The following is an 8,587-nucleotide window of genomic DNA, read 5'->3' as shown; positions in this document are numbered from 1 at the left end:
CGATAATAAATAATATTATAATATATTATCGACGAGCAGACCTACGTACAATTATAATTTATAATATTATTATTATGCATATAGTCAAATAATTATATTAAATATTAATATTATAATAATATGTATTCATCGATCACGGCAAATAATAATATACTCACGGTAATGATTTGGCTGTATTATAATATTATATCATATTGTCCGTGCGTAGGTATGCATATTATATATTTAATCACCAGTGCAGGTTGTGCATCAATCATAGTGTAAGTTCAGATACATAAAGGATTCCGATCGTAAAGGTATTTCAAAAAATCACATCTCAAATTGTCCATTTTAATATCGCCATTTATACCTGAAATTAATATAATTAATACGTTTCAACAATCACTACCAACAGTATTACGAACTATATATATAGTAATATTCTGATTTCAAACAATATTTCATAGAAAATCATGCCCAAACATGTGACAAAATCACATAACCCTGCAATGTTCAAAGTGGTGTTCTTATATTATACAATATATGTCAATTACACGTGACGAGTACCTCTACCCACTGAGATATATGTATTTACGGAGTGCAGTGATTGGATATTGTTTTTGTTTTTTTTTTTTTTGCCGAGAAACGATGTACGGTAATAGGTATAATTACACAGTGTTATATTATATACCTGCCAATTATACACGTCACGAGGTATTACGGTAGCTTTAATATTAAATGTCTTATATATATATATATACAAGAGACCTATTATATACCGCGGTAATCGGTGATTGGCTCGAGTCCCGCGACTATACCGAGGTCGGCACTTCGATTCAATATTAATATTATTTATACGTACTGCACGAGTGGAAACCAGCTGGACACTATAAACGCACAATGTGTCTATACGTCATGGAATAATAAGAATAATAATAATAATAATATTTTAATAGTATTTGTTTTACATACCTATTATAATATTATTATTATATACGATGCACCCGCACTCGGCTCCGTTTCGTTTCGCCATTCTCCGCGGTCCGAGCGTACATTATATTATATTATATATTATAATTATAAAATATATATAATAATAAACAATATAGGTACCTATATATTGATCCTGCGCGAATACATAATATCATACGACTCAATCGTTTTATTGTTCTCGTTTAGTGACACAGCCAAGCAGAGAAAATCCACGAAAAATCGACTTCTCGAGTCGAAAATAAAAATGAAATTATACTTTTTATTTTAAGATTCGTTCAACAGCAATAATGTAATATTTTGACGATATAAATATAATAATAATATATAATCACAATATTATGAATACGAATAATGCGAGCGACGACAACTACTACAAATACCAGCAGCTCTTGTCGATTTGACCTTATTACACTGTTCAGAATAATTCAGATATACAACATAATATATATAATTATACACAGTATAATAACTTATGTCTCATATTATTATATATTACACGATATTTATATACTGTCGTCCATTATCCGCGCACTTTACCCGTGTACTTATACCGCCAGCTTATACCACAGCCGGTATTTTTCGTTCCGCGTCATTCCCTCCGAGAGCCGGTGGTTTTCGAAAGCAGGGTGGGGAACGGTCGTCGTGTTCACTCGGTCCGACGCAACTCCACTGCTGCAGTGGTCGTCGAATCCGCCGTGCGTCCTCCGGGGCATTCCAGGTCGAGATAATTATTAATTTAATTTGTTTACGCATATATACATTATATACGTATATTATTATTAAAACCTGATGTATTATATTATATACAGGGTGATTTGCCGAGCATGATCACCCCCGTTTCCCCCTTCAATAATGAATTTATTGGAAATTTTAAGAAATATCTATCTATTATAGGTGCCTACTTAAAGACCATGTTTTTAAATTATTTATGTTTCTTGTTGTTATGACATTTCGTAGGAGTGTTCCATAATAATGTGACTAGCTGATACAAACTTCTCATTTTTCAAATGGGAACCGGCCTTATTTGTTGAAAATTGTTAAGGATATAATACTAATATGTTGTATACCTACCAATAAATCGAAATTCAAACAAGTCATTTCTGATTAACCAATATTAGCTTATTACAATTTTATAATTTTTAAACATTGTCTGAGCATAATATAGACTAAATATTTCATATATTTTAAAATGTACCTATCTATGTAAAATCATTATTAGGGAAAATTGTCCTTTGTGCAATACAAGTATAATAACTCAGAAACTAATCCTTGAAATATCGATTTCAATGCGTCAACATCTGATTAACAAAACACTAGATGGTTCTCATTTGAACAAAAAGTTTATTTCGACACACTCCTTAACCCTTGTACACAAATACTAAGTATTTGAAAATATTAGCCTCAAGTTTACTTAAAAGTTATGAAAAAAAAATACAAAAAATACAAAAAATATGAATTTTAAAAAATATATTATTTATGTATAAAAAGGTGGGGGTGAACAACATGCTTGATGAATCACCCTGTATATACCTCATATAATATAATATAAAATTCGAGACAAATCGAGAACGCGCGTTGTACGTAGGAATTTGATTTCGAATCGATTAAGTTATATGTACTTATGTATAACATTTACTTACCACAGTGCAGTGTGCATGGTATAGTGAGTGGAGGAGAGGAAAAGAGTGAGAGAAAGAGAGTGAGAGTGAGAGAGAGTGAGAGAGTGTGAGAGAGAGATAGAGAGAGAGACTAGTAGACTACCGACTATGCACTAATGCATTAGACGTGATGTGCACAGTACGTATAGGTTTAAGACAGACGCAGGTTGGTAAATAGGTGCCAGTCGAGTTCTCGGAACAAGGAGCGCACAAGAAAATTCAAAAGATTATAGACGATTATAATACGTACTTTCACAAACGAAGCAGCGAATTATCTGACGATTGCGTAACCCACGCCCTCCTCGTTTGTGCAGCTCACGAACGCAATTGTACATTTTTAAATGTATTGTTGTTATAACATTATAAATTACCTATCTTCATAATTCACAGACACCTGTGTGTAACTCTGATAGATTCTCTGTCGTCCGGAAGATGGATGTGCTGCAGCTAAGCACTCCGATCGATCGAGTGCGGTCGACGCAAATACACGGATACTCATCATCGTCGAAGTCGTTTTTAATTCTGACGACGGGGGTGGTTTTATATTAAACCAACTGAATATCCCGGCTTCACCCGTGTGCAGTATTTTTATAAGCTATATAGATGTTTATCGGTTTTATAGTGTATCTCAATCGTATTGTATTTCAGTTCATGGACTAATCAGCATTACTGCGTCAGTGTACCTATAGCATTGTAAAATAGTTACGTTCGTCAAGATGAACCACCTAAGTTCTGCAATTTTTTTTTAAATCTATACGATTATTTTGCAAGTTATTTGCAAGTCCAAACTTTCACCGTAAAACCAAACAATTTAAAGATGGGCCAACTTCACGTAGCCCACCCGTTTCGACCGAGAACTTCAAAATCGGTATTAAACAAAAGTTAATAATTAGCCAAAATTTGCAAGTATTTTAGACGGCCTCTATAAACTTTTGAACTTGTGAAGTTGACTCACCCACTTTGTTCTAGAACTTTTAAATCAGCACCAAACGAAAACTAATATGATTATATTTAATTTGCAAGTCTGTTTTAAAATTTGCGAATTCCCCGTACGACCGCCATGAGCTTTGAAGTTTGGAAGTTGTTCCGCCCAAAATAGGTATCAAACGAAAGCTAATGAATAAAAAGTATTTGCGTTCATTTTTAAAATTTTCTAGCAACTCAGGCGGCTAGGAAGAGCTGTCAAAGTTACGAATTTAGCCCACCCAAGTTGTCCCAAAACATTTGAAATGGTACCAACGATAGCTTATAATTTGTAAGTCCCTACTTAAAATTTGCAAGTCATTTAGGTGGTCGCTATGAAGTGGACACTTACTTTTGAAGTTTTGCAATTGTCGTGGTGTTTTGATCTGAAACTTTAGTTGGCCTCCCGACTTTACCCGATCTACTACAAACCTATGCCAATATTTTGCAACTAATTTGCAACATGCTTTATGAAATTTGCAACCCTATACTTTAACAGCTATATGGATATATTAACTCATAGCTGGCCCCTGACACAAAAAAATCTATATTAATTAATTAAAAATGTTTGAGCCAAAAAAATATGTTTGTATTATATTTTATACATATATTTGTATAATTTATTGTATTAATTATTTATTTGATAGTATTATGTTATAACTAAAAATAATTAATATGAACATACTAATAAATAAAAAATAAATATTAAATCCATATACAACACACTACACACATTAATATACCTTAGTTATACTATGTTTAATATGCATAAGCCACACTGTAGGCTGAACTCCTATAGCACTGTAACTTACAACATACATAAATAACGGAATGTACCTAAAGACTAAACGATGAAAACTGCAGATTTGGTTCCAAAATTAAAAACGGCGAGCGTAGCCCAAATTAATACAAAAGTGCTGCAAGGAATGGTGTAATAATATTTTTGAAAGCCTTAATTAGAGGTGATAAGATATGGATCCCTAAGTAATTTTTAAATTTTAAAAGTGAGCTTGCGCATACTTTAAAATTATTGGATTTTGTTTGATAACCAATTAAAAAATTCTCGATCGAAACGGTTAGCCCAAAATTCCCAGCTTCAAAATTAATGGTGGCCACCATAGTGACTTGCAAATGTTTGTTATAATCATTACCTTTCGTTTGATACCCAGATCTTTGAGAAACAGTGAGTGTACTTATAAAGAATACTTTATACCATATAATCGTACACAGCCTTAAATTTCTGGTCGAGCCTGGAACAATTATAGTGCCATACTGCACTAATACTTCGACAGTGCTTTTAAAACTGTTCAGTGAAACCTTTAATTTCAAATCAGCGTTTGTTTAAGTTGTTGAAATGAGTTAAAATTGTATACGGTTTAAATTTGAGCTAGATAGAATAAAAAAAAAAATTTTAAAATACTACCTAGAAATAAATACCTAGCCCTTTTACCTATAGATAACATATTATTATTTTATTGCATCCGTGAATTGCATCGGGCGGTTTAGTGGTCAGCGTCGGGTAGTGTGGTGATGTTGCTGACCTAAGATAGACACTACCGACCTCGGTGGAACGTAACAAGAAGGCAATAATTAAAATTATAGAACTCAGCCTTATATAAAATTAGGTTTTATGGAAGTCGATCCATTATACCATGTCCAAAGACGGAGGAGTCCACGAATTCGTGTGTGCACAGCGTCTCCTATTATTATATTTTACTAATACATAATAATAATCATAAAAAAACAAACGGTCAACAAACCTTGGGTCACGATTGAGAAAAATTCTACCACACTAAGCCGCACAATAATATATTATTTTATTATTACACACGCTGTTATCGGTGCCGGTTTTCGTTGTCAGCCGACCAAAAAGCAATCAAAAACCATCATTTGGATTCTTGGAAATAGTGTCGACCGCCTGTTGCACGAGAGAGCATTAAGACTGACGTCTCGTCGACCACGCCGCGCCGTTTACTTGACAACCGACAGCAGGCAGGCTACCGATTCGCCCGACGAAAATAAATGACGATGATAACCCGTTTAGGAGATAAAATTGATAGCACTTTGGGTATCTGTATATACTTACGTATGCACACGTATAAGCTGACTTGGGTTAATGTTCAAGTCGATGCACGTCTGTTGGTATTAATATGTTCGACAGTTAAACTCATTTAATAAATTATTCTGAGAAAATACCATATAGTAAGATTGTGCCGATCGTTTACATAATATATTACATATAACTATATTGATATTACATTATTATTATTATTATTATTATTATTATTATTACATATTTACATATTGTTTTGGGTGTTAGTAAAATATCGAAATTTAAAAACGATCTTGCTGTAAAATGAAATCGCTGTGCTCGTACGGGGCTGCACGTCTGATTGGTGCAGTCTGGACTTGTGGGTAGGGCGACGGTCAGTTACCCTAGCTCGAGGATGTTGAAAATATTATTATTTAATTATTACATTTTGTATTTAATAAATATGCATAACAAATTAATACTATTGATACTAATTATTATAATATTTTGTAAGTATGGAACTCACTACCAGACACGTTTTTTACTTTGAAAATAACGGTTAATTTCATATAAACTCAATAGTCTTACCTAAGTTGCGTCAACTAAAAAGTACACATCTGATATTCAAATAATAATATTTAATGGTAAACAGGAACAAAAATAAAATTAAAAACAAAATATAGTGGGGAAAGTTCATTTTCAATATTAAAAAGGTGATAATATAAAAATGTTCTAGATAAACGTTGTTGAGTGTTTCAAAATTGGGTTCACAACCCTCAACGGTGCAGTTATTCTTTATTTCTATCTACCAATAACAACAACAACAACGATTATTACAATGTTTAGTATTTAAAAACTAGATTTCTCAACACGGTTTTAAGAAGAAAAAAATCAAGAACATACAAATAATTACTTACTTTTATTGTCGTCGATGACCATAAAAGTAATCATTTGAAATTGTCTGGTGTGTGCTCTACTGTAAAACAATAATATTATGTAGGTAGAACACGCGATGTCTAGATGAGATTTTCATTTTACACAGAACTTGAATGAACTGAACTTTAAAGGATTTTCATTATACGTCAAAAGATAGATAAAATATTTTAAACTGAAAAGTTCGCGTTTTAATAATCATGTATGCGTTATTAGGAATCAGTATAGGACGTATCAATTTTGTGCTATGGAAAGTTGCCATATCCACAACTGATCTTTCATGTGATTGTACCAATGCGATGCATAATATTCCTCTCAATTATTTACCAAACAATATTTGTATACAAAAACAAAAATATTAAAAAAGTGAATAAATGGATGTCACTCTGCTGTACAGTATTTTAGGTTACAAGTGGTTCACTGTTATAGTGTAATGGATGGCTTTAAATTTGAATTCAATGATATAACGAAAAACAAATCTGAGTGAGGGCGAAGACGGTTTGTGAGTCTAGGATATTTTATGTTCTATTTCTGTTTTATTACTTATTATTAACACGGTAGCCAGACAGCCGATAAGTTGCACTAATATTCCAAAATTACAAAAAATGTTAACTTTAAATATTTAAACTTAAAAAAAAATATCGCTTACAACGTCTTAAGCCACGAAAAAAACATTTAAATATTTAAATTTGTACACAAAAAATTGTATACCTATAGTAACCATTTTTCAGTATGATAAAAACGAGTTTTAATTGTATGATTATTATTTACCCGAAGCTGAAAAACAATATTTTGTTAAAAATATTTCTCAAAAAAAACTAACGAAATGCTAAGTCTATGAGTCTATCATAATGATAATTTTTCTATTGACATTCGTGCAATAGGTATGTGATTTCCCGTACGACAAACATCTTTCCATCGTTAATTTGTGATGAGCTACCATTATACTAACCATTATATTTACAAAATTTGTAAAACTTTATAAAACTTAATATGAAATAGGCACCTACCTACATTTTTATTTAATTGCTCCTTAATAAATCATTAAAATGTTTATAATAAAGTAGTACCATCATAGCGTCGAAAAATAAAGTTAGGTACCTATATTTTTTAATATTTTAAAATTTAAAAATTTTTAAATAACATAAATTTAAAATTTTTAAAAACTTATTAGTAAGTCTTTAGACCAATAAAAAAACTAACTCAAGTGTTTAAGAAATAATTAAATTTGAATTATAACACTCATGTAAATCGGTATATTATTTGTTAACAATTTATAGGCTATCAAACAGCCTGATAATAGTGATAATAATAATAATTTGCTATGCACTTTCTTCTTTTAGTTTCACCTATTTCGCTTGAATTCAAAATTAAAATAACTACTAATTCTTACTTTTCATACTTTCTACCTAAGTAAAGCATTCAACAGACTTTAAATTCAATCGCCCACAGTTTTGTATCTACCCCCTGAATATTAGAGTATCATGCGTGGAATATTAATATTATCTTTTCGTACTGGTAATACGTGATATATCACCGTAATGCTAACCTACCCAGTGATTAAAATAGGTAGTAAAATAAACATAGTAGGTACATGGTATATCGAATATTACCAACATTCTAAATCATGCGGTAGATCGAATCATATTCAAATGTATTTATTTATTTGCACGAATGCCACGTAATATTTATTTAAACTTTTACAGTTGAATTTTTATCTTTGTGATATTTGTTATTGATATCTGGCTGAAATCGCTTTTAACTTGAAACACTAAGTTGTACCGTTTACGGTTAAACCTCGATTACGCTTAATCAGCTGATAACAGAATACTTAACCGGGCAAATTCGGCCAATTAAATTCATGTTAACTTTAATCGGAGATGATACAACTGGCCCTAAGTGATTTGAATCTAATATTCTATTCATTTAAATTTAACCATAAGTGTTATATTATCATATTTAATTATATAGGTACATGGCTATTATAATAATTTAGATTTTAAAATATATTTTTAATAATATGCAACCA

This window comes from Acyrthosiphon pisum, chromosome A1, assembly GCF_005508785.2.
Source record: "Acyrthosiphon pisum isolate AL4f chromosome A1, pea_aphid_22Mar2018_4r6ur, whole genome shotgun sequence".
Taxonomy (NCBI): Eukaryota; Metazoa; Arthropoda; class Insecta; order Hemiptera; family Aphididae; genus Acyrthosiphon; species Acyrthosiphon pisum.
Note: the sequence above shows the minus strand (reverse complement) of the source record.